Source organism: Anser cygnoides, chromosome 1, assembly GCF_040182565.1.
Source record: "Anser cygnoides isolate HZ-2024a breed goose chromosome 1, Taihu_goose_T2T_genome, whole genome shotgun sequence".
Taxonomy (NCBI): Eukaryota; Metazoa; Chordata; class Aves; order Anseriformes; family Anatidae; genus Anser; species Anser cygnoides.
Window position 1 is genome coordinate 167849504 of NC_089873.1, and position 16916 is coordinate 167866419.

Genomic DNA, 16916 nt, shown 5'->3' on the forward strand with positions numbered 1-16916 from the left:
TGCTGAAGTATTTTCAGCAATGCAAACAAGCATCAATCCTACATCGAACAATTCTGAAAGAAAGTTGCTTTTTTATGTTTTTATTCAAAATGATGATAGTGCCTATCTGGTGCAAACTATAGCCTTTATGAAAATGTTATTCTGTGTAACCTAATTTCTGCCTTGAATAAATGAATGCCATTGTGCTGAAACTTATAAGCAGGCTGCTGCTTTACTCAGGAGGGTACAGCCAAAGCTGCATCTTAAAAAACAATCTGCTGAAAGAAGCGTGATCCTGTCCAAATGACAATTTCACACCGCTTACTAAATCATTTCATGTCACTTCAAACAGTATCCTCATTTTCCCAAAGGTTTTTATTTCTCATTTCACTAACAATGCAACTTCACTAAAGATGTCTGAACTAAGCAATGGAATCTGCTAAAGAGTGCAGCTGAGATTTTACAGAAATAATCTTATTGCGTATGTACGCTTTGTCTGCTCCTGCCACAGTCACAATGTTTTTAGTGTTTACTCTGAAATTTAAAGAAACACAATTCTGATCCTCTGTGTTGCCTAATCTAATCTCAATGTCAAACCCCAACTAACACTGAGGTCTCAAATTCAAAAACTGCAGCTTCTAATTCACGTAAGGATGAACCTTAAACTTTTATCGAAACCACTGCCGATAGTTCTGTACAACTTCAAGGTTAGCTATCCTGGAAAATATATATCAGATGCAGCATGGAAGTCTAAAGGCCATGACATAATGTGTGAGATATAATAATAATTATGAAGAACTGCACAATTCCAGGCTGAACACTGCTACAAAAGATGTGAAATAACAACCCATGAAGAAGTAATACCTTCTGTGTAAGTCATCTGATCTACGTCAATCATTTAGCAAACAGAAAAAAAAGACAAATGGGACAAAAATAGCTTTCACTTGTTAGTAGATGAGATACTTAGAGACCAAATACCTTAGTCACATTTGAACAAAATGCACATTCACACACATCGCTCACACCCAGTCACCACTAAGGGAGGAATGTTTCTCTAATGAGGACCACTCTAGGAGAATAAAAGGGACATGGTAGATCAGCAGACTGAACTGCAGCTCAAGGAATTTATTCTCAGCTCCACTGTTTGCTCAAGGTTAAATAGCAAAATTAGTCACTAAGGCCCTTGCCTGACAATACAAAGGCTTTGGCAGCAGCTCTACCTTCAGGATTTCCTGGTCTCCCTTCCCCTTCCAGCTGCCTCTGTTTGCTGCCCTGTGGTTATGCCAACACAGCTCTGAATCACACTCTGAATCAGGACCACAGGTCTGAGCCAGTTTCTCTGTTTGGGTTTCTCTAGTATACATTTTTTAATGCCCCAGTTAGCTCACTTATCTCTTTTACGCCACACTCGTACAGCCTCATACTGCCTCAGCATGACAGCGGAGACAGCACATGGCCACAAAACAGCGGAGAGGTGCTTGGTTTTGAGGCGCAAGGAAAGCTTACTGTTATTTTGATGTACTTTGAGGTATTTCAAAAAAAATTGTACAGGACAGTCATACAACTTACAGTGGCAAGCAGATTGTAGTAGTTGGAGAAAAAATCAACTCGACTTTAACAAATCATAAAACATATCCACTGGAAATGCTAACACTTGCATACATCTATCTTCTGTGCCTCTGTACAATAGAGCAGTGTATTATAAGTAGCTATGTTTAGGTTGACTGATTTAAAACCTTTTATTGAATATACCCAGTGGTTTGGATTTTGTTTTCCTAACACATTATTTGGTTTGCTTCCCTGATATCCTAATATATATTAAATTCCAGAAGCCATCAATTCATGGCAACAGCTCTACTTTGACACTTGACTTTGTTGCTTTCCAAGGAGAAAATCAACATGGAGCTTAAGACCAAAACCAAGTTACAAGATGTCAGAGCAAAATCTTGGAAGATGATTTTCCAGCACCCCTTTCAGAAAACGTGGCTTTCTGAAGGTCTGTTTCTAGTGTAGAAATGCACATGAAATGCAGATATTGATGCAGAATTAACAAAATCTAGCTATATCAGAGAATCCTCTTCCCCTAAATGAGCTATCTGCTGAGTAGTAATGATGTGGTCATGAGAGATAAGATAACTCTGGTTCCATTTACAGAGAGGAAGAAGGGACGGAGACACTCCCACTGACAGAAAGGAATGTGCCAGTGACAAATGCACCGTGCCCAGTGCCAAACCCTTCCCTTGGTGACGAGTACCCCAAACAACCCGACAGCTGCCAAAGCTATCTGTTTCCCATCCCTTCCTCCATGCTACATTTCTTACTAACACAGGACTTAAACAGAAAAGAGACTTCAGTTTCAACAGAAGTATCGGTGCTCTCCTTCTCACTTTCTACCCACCCAGGCAGCGGTTCCACCACCCAGATGCCCTCTGAAGGGCTTGGGAAAGCCTTGTCCTGACCCAGGGGCAGAACAAGCCTCCTTGCTGAGCTCCAGGCATTCCAGCCCGACAACAACCACCTTCACTTACGTGTCTGAGGAAGACAGAGGGTTCGAAGGGTTCTCCGCCCCCGCCGAGGTAAGCCACACAGGAGACAAACGCTGTCTGTCCAACTTGCAGCAGACTCGTGCTAAGTTTTTAACCTCTTTGGACACCTACTCAACTGCTATTAATATTGCCGTTATCGGATTTCACTGAATTCCCGCATGCTGCTCAGAATAGAAAGGCTTCAATGGACGACAGGACTGCGGCATGGGTACGGAAACATGAGGACATTCCTCCAGCCAGCACTTGGATTCTTAGCGAACTGATACTCAGCCCTGAGAGCCACAGCTCGCCGCTGAGATTGCTGGAAACAGAATGGTCTGGTTATTGCAGAAGCGTTTGAGAACAGCTTTTGAGAACGCACCTTCCTACTCCACTGCTCTATAAATACAAAAAGCACATGTATTTTCCATAGCAACGTATCCACCGCACCCCCGTGCCACTTACATTGTAACCGTATACAGTGTCAGGTGTAAAATGACAGCAGAAAGCGTTTCTCCATGCCCCTACAAAACCACCGGCACGTAGCAAGGAGCTCCGTGAGCCCCGGTGGCCAAGCAGCCTGTCCCCACCCCACACCCTGCCCTGCTAATGAAGGGGCCAAGGGGTGGGGAAGAGAAGGATGCCCAAGAGGGGAAAGGCAGTGAGGGAATTCAGCCGGCCAACACCCTCCGTGGGAACACAGCCCTGTCCATCGCCTCAGAGCCCGTCCCTTCATACTGCCTCTCCAGCACGGTGCTTCCTTGCTGATCTCACCCATTATGCTCCCATGCTATTCTTAAATCTTATCAAAACAAAAACAGGCACTTCTAGAAACGCGCATCAACCCTGGCGAATTACAGGACACTCATATCATCCATTTCCTCACGCTCTTTTCCAGCCCCTCCCTGGGTGGCCCATTTCTGCCAGCTTCCTCATATCTCAGCATAAGCCATGGGCTCCCCCCAAGAGGAAACTAACATTCAGGATGTTGCAGGGCAGACAACATACCTGTCAAATAAATTAAAGAAAAATAAAGAGCCACACCCCACACCAAATCCACAAAATACAGTGCCAGAAGAACAAGGCTGTGCAGAGGAGCCTGGCTGATAACCCGAGTGCCCCTCATGCATGGGTCAGGACTTGGCAGAGGGAGAGGGAGGGATCATCACTGCAGTAACAGCTGGCAGAGAAAGAGGGGACTGAGAGGTACCTGCATCCTTCTGCTCAAATTTTAATGTATGAGAAATACTTCAGTGTTCTTTAATATCACTAGCATGGCTTTGTTGACTGCTCCTTTTCTGTATGGTTCATCTACATTAGCTTCTATTGCATTCAGTTTTGAAGAACCTTTCCCTACATTCAGTCACCCCTACCAAACTACACCAACTTGTGTAAATTTTGTAGATTAATCTGAATAGAAGTCCATACGTGGAACATACACAGCATGTTAGCTTTCTTTCCAAAAGGACTAGCTGGTATATCTGTGGGGTCGGTCTGAATAGTAAGTATCAAAATAGGCAATTCGGTGCAGTCCTGTATGATTTTAGGAATGCATACAAGAATACATGAAGGTACAACTGTTAACTAGCCCAGAAATAGTTCAACAGCAAGTCACAAAAAAAAGGTATTCTGTATAAAGTATATTATTTGCTTTAACCGAATTGCAGCAACCATGGCAACTCACAGTTAGCATTTTTTCAAGGCAATACCAATACTCACTTTCCTCTATTGCCTGATGCCTCTTTGCCATTATTAAATTAAATATTTCCAATACTGTTGTCCTTTTCACTCCCACTCCTCCATCTAATGACAGCATTTCAATATCCCCTCTTCCCACAGACAGATACTAGAGGTAATTTTGTAGAATAGCCCTCTATACTGACTCATTTATTCCCTATGAGTATTGCTCAGACACCTCTGCACCAACTCAGGGTATAGATAAACAACTTACTGCAAGGTAAGCTAGGGTAAAAATTTTCCATGTACCAACCATTCCCTAGCAACTGCCTGTGTGCACTCTTTTGCCCTCAACACCCAGGATTAATACAATTGTTCAATTAGGAAAAAGCATTCGGTGGTGGTCCCTGAGGAATAGGTAGGATTTGGCAGGTTATCCATCTTTGCTTACTCAGAGACGGATTTTTTTTTATAGACTATATAATCAGATAGGAAAATAAACTGACTTCAATCTCCTGCCTTGCCCCATGCTCTGAAAAAGATTCAGTTAACGTATTTTTTTTGTGTGTCAAGCAAACAGGTGGTGATGTACAAACTCCTTGCGTATAAGCAAAAGTTTATTACAGTTCATAATACTCAATAGTAACTTCAGGAGGTTTATTTAATTTCTAGGGGTACAAAAAAAGTCTAAAAACATCATGTCTATACAATAGAAGTTATACCTCATATTTGGCAAATAACATACCAACTGACAAAGAAAAAAAGATGACTGGCTGTAACTTATACCAAGTATCACTATGCTCATGCCTGTGCTCATATTGAGTTTCAGCAATGCAAACAGGTATTTACTTGGTTGCTGTTGTTCTAACGCATACACAGAAAACAATTCAGTACATAGAGGTGACTCACTAATAGTTTAGAGAAAAAATTAGATGCCTCTGCAATGGCCTGTGAATGGGAGGTGGTCCAGACTTTAGTCCACTCCAGTCACCATCTCTGCATGGGAGCCAGAGGAGGACAAAGTTTATTTACCATTCAAAACAAAATATTCCCTGGGGAATCTCTGGATTCTCTGACTATCTAACCATAGTCTGGTTATCTTATTTTGGATGCCTGTATTACATTACACAGGAAAGGACATGCCTTTTGCCAGCTGCCAGGTGAAAAGAGGTAACCAACCCAGCTATAAAGGCTGGACTTTCCAATTCCTTTGCACCACAAAATAACTACGATTTCAAAAACTGAGGCTGATGGAACATCCACTAGCCTGAACTGTCTGAACATGGACATGAATATTGCTGATCCTTCAATGCTGGATGAAGACAAAAATTTGAAACTGACAACCGGGGCAGCGTCAGCCCCAGCCCTTCTTTATATTTTCAACTTTTGCCTCAGTGTTAAAGAACAAATACTTAACATTTTAAAGCAGGATTACTAAAAGCACAGCTTTTAGGGAAAATATCATAGAACTGGGATTTTTGAAGTAATTTAGATCTATTTATAGAGATGGACAGAGCAAAGATGACAAAATGGAGGTACAAGGTAAGTGCAATTTATCCCATGATAAATATTTTTGGAAAAAAGTTAAAGCTATGTTGGAATTTGTCCTTAAGTAAACATAAATCACTACTGCATGGCTGGATCATTTAGTTTAATGTCTACATTTGGAGTAAAAACTTTAAAGGACTACTGGCTTTTGTAGGTAATATTTTGGCAAAATATCTCACAATCAAAAAGCACTGAAGGAGTTACAATGCTTCCTTTGTAAGATTTTTGCCTTATTTTCTTTATACTACTTTGAGTTATTCTAGCAACACAGATCACATCATCACTCACCACACAGCACAAAAACATGACACAGACGGAACCTGACTTTTCTCTATGAAAGCCAGTTCTCTATCAACTTGAGTTGAAGCACGTGTACCCAAAAAAGTGAGATAAGTAGATCACAGAAATACAATCAGACTTTAATATTCCCTACCTTTTTTTCATCTGCCTTCATTGGGAAGACAGATTCAGAACTAGGAAAGAGCCCTTCAATGAACGCAGAATTAAATGTTTATTTATTCAGCCTTATCGGAAAAAATGCTGGAAGAGAACATACTTCCTGAAATTAGCTCTCCAAGACAACATGGCATCAAACAGAAACAAAAATTAAATAAAAAACACACTACCAAGTTATAAAAATATAAACTTCACAAAGTGAAATTTTTAACTAACTCTTAGCAAAAACATGCCCTCTTTTTTTGGGGAGCAGACAAGATCTAGGATGAGAAGATACTGTTTTCCATATTTGCTAGAATTCTCACCTTCTGTCCTCAATTCCTGCAACATGTCCATGTAATGGAGCTACTTAAGAATGTAACTATTCTTATTCAGGTTCCTTATAGCTTCAGATTTATTTCTATAACATATGAAATGACTGAATTCAATTTGTTCCTATCAATATCACCAGATAAGTATCTGCTTTTTGGTGGAAAAAGAATCTGTCCACCCCAGTGGTCAAAAGCACTTTAAAACTGCTTTAAGCAGCCCAGTCAGATAGAGGGTATTTTAAAACATTTGCTCAAAACATTAAGCGTTTGAGGTCAAGTTTTCTGGCCAAGTTTTTAATGTTGGAAAAATGAATGCTTCTTTGCTGCAAAGTGAGAGAATGGGTAAGAGTCCAAATACTTGCTTTGCCAGAATGTTAGAAGGTCTGTGTGGGAGGCAAAAAGGGGGAGGCAAAAAAGAAACCCACAAAATCACCTCCCCCAGCCCTCCCCCCCCAGTATGACCATATACCTCTGGAGCTGGAGAATTTATATCAAGCAATATTCCAAGCATCCCAGCCTACTGCAACCAAATGTGCTAGAGTTTCTGTTGTCAACTTAAAGGAGTCTGAAAATAAAACCTTGAACAAAATTAATGATATGGAAAAACAATCCCAACCACAAAACTGTAGATGATCTCACACCATCTCTTTTCATGGGTACTCATGAAGTATGTAATTTGTACCACGAAACTGATGACTGAGGAAAAAAGCTTAATACACCAATTAAGACACCACCAAAATGCTCCAACAAGCCATTACAACTCAATCTGGTGGTAGGGAGGGAGTGGAACAAAAGGATCCAATTCTGCTCCAAGTGAGGCCATGGCAATATTCCCAACATTTTTAATGAGTGTATGAGTAAATGCTAAATTAGGAATCTTCCTTCTCATGAGAAAGTAGATACTATATGCACTAACTCCTGGAAACTGCAGTTAGCCATCTGCAGAATTTCCCCAACTGTCTGGCCAGAAGTAGGCTCCTTAAAACACACATGGTGGTTGTAAGCTATCGTTCCCAGAAGCCACTCAAACTGCAAAGCCTGGATAATGAAACAACACTTAGGATCTGGAATAGGTTAATCTAGAGATCCTCTACCTAACAATCCTCTACAACTACCTGAAAGGAAGTTGTGGGCAGCTGGGGGTCGGCCTCTTCTCACAGGTAACTAGTGATAGGACTAGGGGGAATGGCCTCAAGTTGTGCCAGGGGAGGTTTAGGTTGGAAATGAGGAGACATTTCTTCTCAGAAAGAGCAGTCAGGCATCGGAATGGGTTGCCCAGGGAGGTGGTGGTGTCACCATCCCTGGGGGTGTTCAAGGAAAGGTTGGACCTGGTGCTTAGGGACATGGTTTAGCAGGTGACATTGGTAGTAGGGTGATGGTTGGACCAGATGATCTTGGAGGTCTTTCCCAACCCCAATGATTCTATGATTCTAATTTCCACACAACTACCAGGCAGAAATTTTGACCCTTATAAGGTTAATAGAAACCTAAAAACTTGTCTAGGAATCCATGGCTTAAACATATCTCTATAAAAGGATCTCTTAATAAGGCTGTGAATTGCAATCATTATTGCATTTAATCATTGCAAAGATTAAATGCAAAGTAATGATTAAACTTCAAAGTATGTCAATTGCAACAGTGAGCTACAAGGCTCAGCTTCCTAGGGAAGACTCCACACATTGCATTAGCAAATACTAAATCCAGACTTTGGAGGTGTCTGTGGAAACAGCCCTTTTGATCTCAAGTTCTTAGTCCTCTTTGAATTTAGAAGTCCAAACAGCAACACTTCTGTGGCTGTATTCACTGTTTTCCAATTCAATTAAAAGACAAGGCCCTATCATCCCCCAGTGAAGACTTCTATTATAGACAGAATGAGAAATGCAAAGGTAATTCGATAAAACTAATCGGATGTTTCTCCTCTTGATTACATTTAATTAGAGTTGCTAGCCTACCTGAAATGAATTGCAGTTAGGGAAGGATCTCACAGGAAGCCATCTCACAGGTCTCATCTCCAGGGTGCACATTGCAACAGCAAGATTCGGGATAACTTCCAAGGTCTCCCTCTCTTTTCACCACCAAGTTAACAGAAATACATAACAGAACTACAAGTAGTAGTTAACTCAGTGCAATAGAGGAGTAACCAGTATCATTCTCCAACAAGGAGAATAGATCAGTCTCTGCCGGTGGTTTAGGAGTAGGTTGTCAAAGTGCAGCAAAACTAAAGCACTTCTTGACTCAGACAACCACCATAAAGTGCAGGGGAAACAAATGGGATGGAAACACCTTCATCCTTTGACCCAGAGAAAGCATACGTGAGAGATAAGCAAACACAATGATAATGCTCAAGGTTGCTAGGTGGCAAAATGTTGACCCATGTTATCCACACAACACTGCCTGGCAATAAAAACCTACACTAACTTTTTTTGCAGCATACTTTCCCTTTCTTGCTGCATAGCAATAGACAGGTGGAGAAGGCAGCCGTGAAAAACATAGCTGGAGTGCTCTTTACGTTTTATCCTTCCTACATGTCGGTACAGATGCAGTTCATGATCCAATTAATATGTTGAAGTCTGTATCTTAAAGCTTAGTCAGTATACTAGATGTCTTTTTCAGCAAGTGAAGGTAGAAAAATGCAACAGTCATCATCATCATCGAGGAAATACATTAATGGCATAGTAGAGTGTACAAGTTCTTTGAATACTCAAAAATAGCTTATACTGCAGTGTAAGTTATGCAAGCCTCGTTTCTAATAACATAAATCAGTTCCATCAAAAACAGCTCATGCTATAACAAATCAGCCATCTGTTTGATGCTAATTTATTGGAAGACACTGATTCAGAACCACTTCAGTAGTCAGATATTTATTGCTCTGTGAAAAAGAAGGATGATGAATATTAAGGCCTCTACCACACTGCATATAAAGCTCCTCACCTGGAAAACAGCATATTGAGTAAATATGAAAGTATGCACCTTTTTTTTTTTTTTCAGGCTGGAAAGAATCTGTAGAAGCTTTCACTAGGGAAAAAAGCTAGAACTGTTGCAGGAACTCTGGACAGAGCATCAAGCATATAATTATATGAACCATTATTAAAAATTACGCAGTTACTTAAGCCTCTGGGTGGGGGGGAAACAGCTAACAGACACAGGACGTGTACACAGATGAATGTATTTGAGCTTTTTTATATAATAAAGTTACCAACAAAAAACAGGCAATATTTCACAAAGAAAAGCTGTCAGGAAAAGAACAATGCATTAAAGACAGATATTCTATGCAAGGAAAAAAAAAAGCATCCTGTCGAGCATCCCCTAATCCCTTCTCTTTTTAAGCAGCGACACTGGAATTTTAGCACTGATGAAGGCTGAAACAAGAACAGAAATCAGCAACTTATGAAGTAAACAGGCCTTTTTTAACATACAAGAAGACATATTTAAATTCATTTTGGCTCATTTACAACGTGTAAAATCTCAAATACACTCATTCTGAGTGTCATACCAACTACCCCCCTCCCCAGTATGTTCACTAACATGCCCCTCATTTCAGAGCAATGTCTAAAGATGAAAACTGCTTTGAAATTATGCTTTCTTAAAGGAAAAAAAGCCTTTTCTTTTTGCTAAATTTTGTTAGCACAGCAGATTCTGCATTTCACATGTATAACTGAGCCTTACCAAAGTGCTTCCACAAGTAGAAGACCAGCCAGAGAGCACCACCAGGGGTAAGCCAGCTTTAGTGTAGTCATTATCAAAGTCAAACCAAAAAAGCAATCCTATTCCATGAACACAATATCATGTACTCTCTTAGTTATCAGATTTATTGCAGGTACAGTTGTATGTTTTTGTTTGCTTTTAAAGTGAAGAAATATTAGAATAAACTGCAATTTGCTTTATTTAATGAATCTACTTTTTTTTTTTTTCTGCCCTCTGTCTTCTACAGGGCTGCCCAGAGAAGCTGTGGATGCCCCATCCCTGGAAGAGTTTAAGGCCAGGTTGGATGAGGCCCTGGGCAACCTGATCTAGTGGGGTGGCATCCCTGCCTATAGCAGTGGGGTTAGAACTAAATAAGCTTTAAGATGCCTTCCAACCCAAGCCGTTCTATGATTCTATGACTATCCCAGTTTCCTCACACTCTTTTCTTTATTCCTGTATCTCGCTGAGTTGACCATCACTGAAAAGCAATCTATTCAATAAACCAGATACTTTCAAATCCTAGTTTAAAACAAATTACTGCAATATCCTCCACCACCAGGGAAAATACAATTATTATTTTTTCCCCCTAATAAGTACCCACTATTTTTTTCTGTGTGTGGATCAGGGCATTACACAACTTATTAAGGAACTGGATGAAAAGCTCTACAGCTACGTTTTGCAATACCATTAAAGAATAACCTTTTATAACTGTCACCTGTCTTCTACTTCAAAGCAGGCACTCTTTGAGGCTCCCCAGTGTTGCTGTTTGTTTTGCAAGTTGTGTGGCAGAGAGGCCCAAGCAATGAAGAATGAGAAGAGAAAAAAGCATCTTCATCAAGTATCCTATCCTAAATTAGCTGGAGAGTGATCAGAAGGCTATTTCCAAACCACAGAAGCAGTGGCACATTGATCACCTACAGTAAAAGGACCTTAAACTGAGATTATGCTACGCCTTCTTCATTTACAGGAAAATGCAGATTCTAGAAAATTTTACAGGTAAACACTGACCTTAATATACTAGTTTTGAAATTGAAAGCAGCTTTCGTAATTAAATATGTAACATTGACAAAGATGCCACAGTACCAAGAGCTGAAGTAACCTGAAATAATTAGCTGGAGAATTCTCTCATGGACTAAGGTAGAAAATAAAAAAACCACTGTTCAGTAATTTTCTTCCACCACTCTCACTGCTACTTATTTCAGCTCACAAGGAACCCAATCGCTCCTGTGTCTACAGATGCACAAATAACAGGAACATGTTCCATTAAACACTGTATGCCAAAACCTACATGCAATTAAGCCTGACCAAACAGTTTCTAGGAACATGAAGATATTTGCTTTCCTGACAAAAATTTCGCAAACAAAAGCTCCTTACATAACTACCTATGCCTTGGGTACATTTCCATCAAAAAGATTCCTTCCCCAGGAAATAAGAGCGAGCTTCTCCCTCCTCTGACTGATCAGTAATATACCTTCATTTTTGCACAAAGGAAACCACACAAATACATTCCTGCATAACAGAAAAGAAGAAGCTCAGAGTGTTCACTGCTTCCCCACCTTCCCTGGACTGAAAGTAAGCCCATGCAGAGTCTTTCAGTTCAGGTTCCTCTATGAAAATGAGAAAAACACCTGTGGGTATGCAAATGAAATCATTCTGCCCTAAGAGGTGCTGCATTTGAGAATGGGAAGACGGATTTTGGTGATGCTGACAATAGGTTGCTATGCTTCTGTGACCAGCTGAGATCCATTTCTCCACCACAGTTAATAATAAAAAACTGTATTCTTTAACGTTAGCTTTGCATCTGATTTTACTGTAATTCCTTTCTTTTGTTCTCGCTACGTTATCTTCTAACAAGATGTGTAGAGCAACACAGCAATTTAAGTAAAGCTCAGGTTAGATAGCTACACCAAGCAGCACAGAAATACTAAAACTCTTGCGGACAGGGAAAGAGAAGTGAGGACAAAGCCACGGCACGATGCTACTCCAGCAGGATGCAGTCACACACAGCCATGACACACAAGCTCTGGAGGCACCATGGCAGGACAAAGCTCTGGGCTGCAGCTCAGTGTTAGCAAACGTGCTGCTGCTCCCACAGTCCAGGAGCTAAGTCAACCCAGTACACTTCATTGCGCAGATCTACTCTGTTCATTTAAAACAAAGAGAAGCTGTGTACTGTCTAAACCAGTATACTCCTTTCTTCTTCAGAGCCTATGCTACTTAGGAAAGAGAAGTCTCTGCTTTTTGACCTACTTCTACTTCACCATTTTCATTTATGTGCTCGTATTTGAGCTGCTGGAGGGAACCAGGACTTGGTTTTTTATTCTCCTCATATATCTTTATGTTCAGTGTGTATTTCTATTTAGACAGTTTTTCAACCCACAGCACTTTTTCATTGCAAAATTCATCTTTTGGGGAAAAAAAGGCTAAAAAGTCCTAGAAAGAAAAGATATTTGATACGTTAAGTTTGTTTTCAAAAGTAAGATTTCCTTTCTCTTCTCAGCCCTATTTCAGTTGGAGTTGTGAAGATTTCACAACTCACACTTGAACGTAGTTTCAGAAGTGTGAATCCAACCCTTGCCTTCAGATTCTTCTCAGTTTTTACCTTGTCCAGCTTTCTCCCACACACATTTCTCTGCCCTTTCACTGCAGCACCTTATTGTGCAAACACACGTCCTGACAAAACCGACAACCACCAGCATTTCACTCCAGCTTTTCTCCCGATAATACTCGCACTGTCCATTAGAAGTAAATTTATCAAGCAACTTTGGCAGACACCCGACACAGTACAAACATAGGCTACCTGCCTAATTCATTCTGAGTACCTGAGGCAATACTGTATGCTCTTTCCACAACAGTACTGGGAAGGCATGTGATGAGCTGAATTTGTCCTCCTGCATACAGAGCCTGGTGCACAGCTGCGAGCAGCTACTACGCAGCCATCGTTCACGTGGACCCCAGCAAACAAAGTTCAAGATTGTGGGCTTGTACACTGTCTGCCATCAGCCCATGGATTCATAGGCTTACAGTCCTACCCAAACAATGAAAAAGAGTACAGAATAGAAAAGTAAAAAGAAATTTACAAGCACAGTCACATTATTTTGGTGGCAATCAAAACTGACAATCAAAAAAGACTGACTATACCACCCGAGTAACTGGAAACTTCTGTATGGGTTATGCCAAAATTAAACAAATTGACTCGTTGAATGCATTTGGGGGTTATTCAAATAGTATTAGAAAAGACTGAATTAAACTGAAGAATTTGGTCACAGCTAAAAGAGGAAAGTGTCTCAGAAGGACATACTGTTACTTATAAAAGTTATTCTTTTACAATGTAATTATTTTCCTCTTGAAGGAACAAAACATCATAATGAAATGTCGAATAACACTAATTAGTAACTACTGCTAAGTGGCTTCTGTATGATTTCTCAACAGCAATCAACATCGAATACAAGAGAAGAGTCCGTATTTCAAAGAATAAAGTGTTCTGCACAGCAAAAGCAAGTGTTTTGCAGGATGAGCACAGCAGAGGAATATCATTACTGATGCATCTTCTGTGGTTATTCAAGCTGGGTGGGTGTACCTTCTGCATAACCATCTGATGTGTGATCTTCCAGTTACATTACCCATGCCAAAACCAGTAACAAAACCTCTTAAATTAACTGATCTTTTTAGAGCAAAAGTAGGTTTTCAGTAACGATGCTGAATATAGCATATGCAAATATACGTGCCAGCTTATTGGCAGAGAACTTCAGCCATTCCAATTATTCTTATTAAGCTCTTACTAAAATACCAAACGGTTTGATGAAAGAAAAGTTAAGATTTCTAAGAATTCATAATATTTTTCCTTTCACAATAGCAAAACCTGGCTACATGTGGAAGTAGTGAAATACTGGTCTAGATTAAAAGGTGTATAATCCCTCCCCACAACGGTTTTATTCACCTCTTCAATCTCTGTATACAACATTCCACACTTGCTAAAGCTTAACAATAGCAGATTGCTTGACTGATTTGGAAAATCAAATTATTTGCTTCCATAAAATTTGTGGCTGGTTTCTTTCCTCAGCCATGCTTTCTTGGAGGCAGTCATCAAAAATTTACACAAGTTAAAACCAGCTTTCACTGGATGTGACCTTTGCCAGAGCTCACTCAGGAGTGTCCACATTGGGCCAGATCAAAACCCAGTCTAGCCAAGGTTACACAGGAGGATGGGATTCTGAATGGTTGCCTAAGGAAGAGTAAAAATAGAGCAAGCAAGATGCTTCTCCCTCAGGCACTTCCCAAGTTAGATATGGTTTCCCTGTGTTAAGTAACTCTTAAGAAATTTCTCTTCCATTACCCTCTGAACTCAAGCAAACTTTTGTCTTACACAGCTTCTTTTAACAAGGAAGCTTGCTACCCCTTCGTTTGGTTGATTATTCTTATAGCATGAGACACAGAGACTAGTTGAACTACTCTGCCATACCATTCCCTAGTGAGGTTTCTATGTTCATTTGTTGCTCACTGCTTTGCCCACCTACCCTCTTCATCCATTGCCTCTCTTTCTGACCAAGGACACCTAGCATCTTTAAACCAGCAGCAGAAACTACTACTTATGGTCAGAGAATTGTCACAAGAATGCAGATCTCCCAGTGCCATAGTTTTATTCTGGGGGTATTTAGGTGAGATGGGAGAATGGCAAAAGGGAAAGTGATCAAAGTCCAAAGCTTGCCAGTGTCATAAATACCACCTGAAACTCCAGATTACCCACAGCAGCGCAATAATGTGCCATTGTTTTTCCTAGTCCTCATAAGTCTTAGCAATGATCGGGGTCTATTTCTGTGTGGGACTTTTTTGACTGCCACTGAACAGACACTTTTACAAGAACGCTTAACCCTGTTATTTCAGGCTTGGGCAGTATCAGCTGTTCCAGAGCTTATCGTTTTCTATATGAAATTTGAATTGTCCTGATTTTTCTGTTCTAACTTCAGTAACCCAAGTTTTCCTTCTATTTTGTACAAATAAAGAATAACATTTCTGAAAAATTAGTCTACAAAAGATTATTAAAAAGCTGCTTACTAGACTTGTGAATACTGGTAAATTTAGACAGATTAGGATTAGTTTACAGAACTGAACAGTAATTCCATAATTCCATAACTCTGTGATGGAAATAGATTGCATCTTAAAGTCAAACCATACATAAGTATATTGTGCCTTCTGTTAACTTGGGCATTTTTAGGTAGTGTTTTACGAAGCACATCTCTCACCCTAGAAAATGATTACTGCTGACAGCATCTTATAAACATCAGGTCACAGAGTTAAGAAGCGTACATTATTGCATCGTAAGTCTGACATGCATATTTGAGCACTAACTCACAGGGCACAAGTGGCTGTCTGTAATTTAATATCTTTTGCCAAAGCAAAAGTATTTTGAACTTAGCCTCCTTTTCCCCACCCCAGTTAAATAGTTTATCATATCATGCATTGGAATCCACGTCAATTAATGAGTATCTTTACGTACTGGGTTCAAAGGTGTGTACATGTTTACATTCACAGGATGCTTTTTCTAGAAGAGAAAGGAAAGAGGAAATATAGATCACATTACTCAACCTCCTTACTCTAGTCTGAGTAACCTGCCACAGCAACTTTAACATCTTTTTTTGAGTTGGTTTCTGATACGCCTTGCTGCCAAGCCTACAGGAACATTGGGAGGGCGAAGTCGATACACAGCAGGGCAGGGTTGCCAGTCGGAAACAGCAGGGCAGGCAGAAGGACTGGCTCTGCGGGAACCTCCAGACTTTCAGAGAGAACGAAGTCCAAGTCCTGCCCCTGGGACGGACTAACCCCTGCCACAGCACAGGAGGGTGGGGAGCTGTGCAAAAAAGGGAGCATGGGCACAGGTTGATGGCCGTGATCATCCCCTCCTTCCTCAAGACTTGTTACACCACAATATATATTGATGCTTCCAGATTGGTGTCTCCCAGGACAGCGGACAGGAGACAATGATAAAATGGAGCAAATTCACTGGAGGCTACTGGGCTACAAGTTCACTGGAGGTTGAGGCTTTGAGATCCTGAGCTTGATAATCCAGCTTTTTCAGCCTTTTTCTCTAGTTGTGTTTTGTGGTGGTGTCTTTTTATTTTTAAGACATAAAAGAACCATCATTTAAAGAAATGTAAAAAGATCATGCCTCATGTGGCCAAGCATGCCTGTTTAGTAGTCTTCCCCCCTGCCCCCCAGTCTTCTTTTAACCATGTGATAGGACAGGATTTCATTTAACTGATCTCAGTGACAAAACGGAAAAAACCCTGCAACTTTCTCGACATGTGCTCCACGAAAAGCATTTGCATTTATTACTGTATTACCATCATGTTCTGTAGCAACACAGTAGAAAACCTGTTAATGTCACCTTGAAGGATACAATTTAAGTTCTCCAATGAAGTGATAATAATAATAAGAGTTGAAACCTCTGAAAGCACTGTAAAAATAATATTCATCACAGCACAGGAATAAAAATGCCCCAAAGTAGGATTTTGTATCAAGTATGATCTAGAGCTGTCAATATACTGTTCAGCTTCATTTTCTCGATTTACAGAGTATAGTTAACTGACAAATTCTTGTATTGGTGGAAAGCTTCAAGACATCGGTTTCCTCCAATATTTAAAAGTATGAGCTCTGCTATTGGTCTGTTCTGTCTACTGAAAAGCTAACTGAACTTCAGCAATTTAACAGTAAAATGCAATTAAAGATAAGATTGTAA

The 16916-nt window shown here is 40.3% G+C and overlaps 1 protein-coding gene across 19 annotated transcripts in view; it reads right to left on the reverse strand.

The window, feature by feature from the left end:
• The window catches only part of LMO7 (LIM domain 7), a 129457-nt gene that overhangs the window by 47784 nt on the left and 64757 nt on the right, over positions 1 to 16916 (reverse strand). The window contains exon 1 of one of the 19 annotated variants that reach the window (XM_066987591.1): positions 2508 to 2613. The exons of the other annotated variants lie outside the window; for them this stretch is intronic. The gene's annotated coding sequence lies outside the window, so the exon portion shown is untranslated. Of the gene's footprint in view, positions 1 to 2507; positions 2614 to 16916 lie in introns of those variants that run through there. 19 annotated transcript variants of the gene reach the window in all.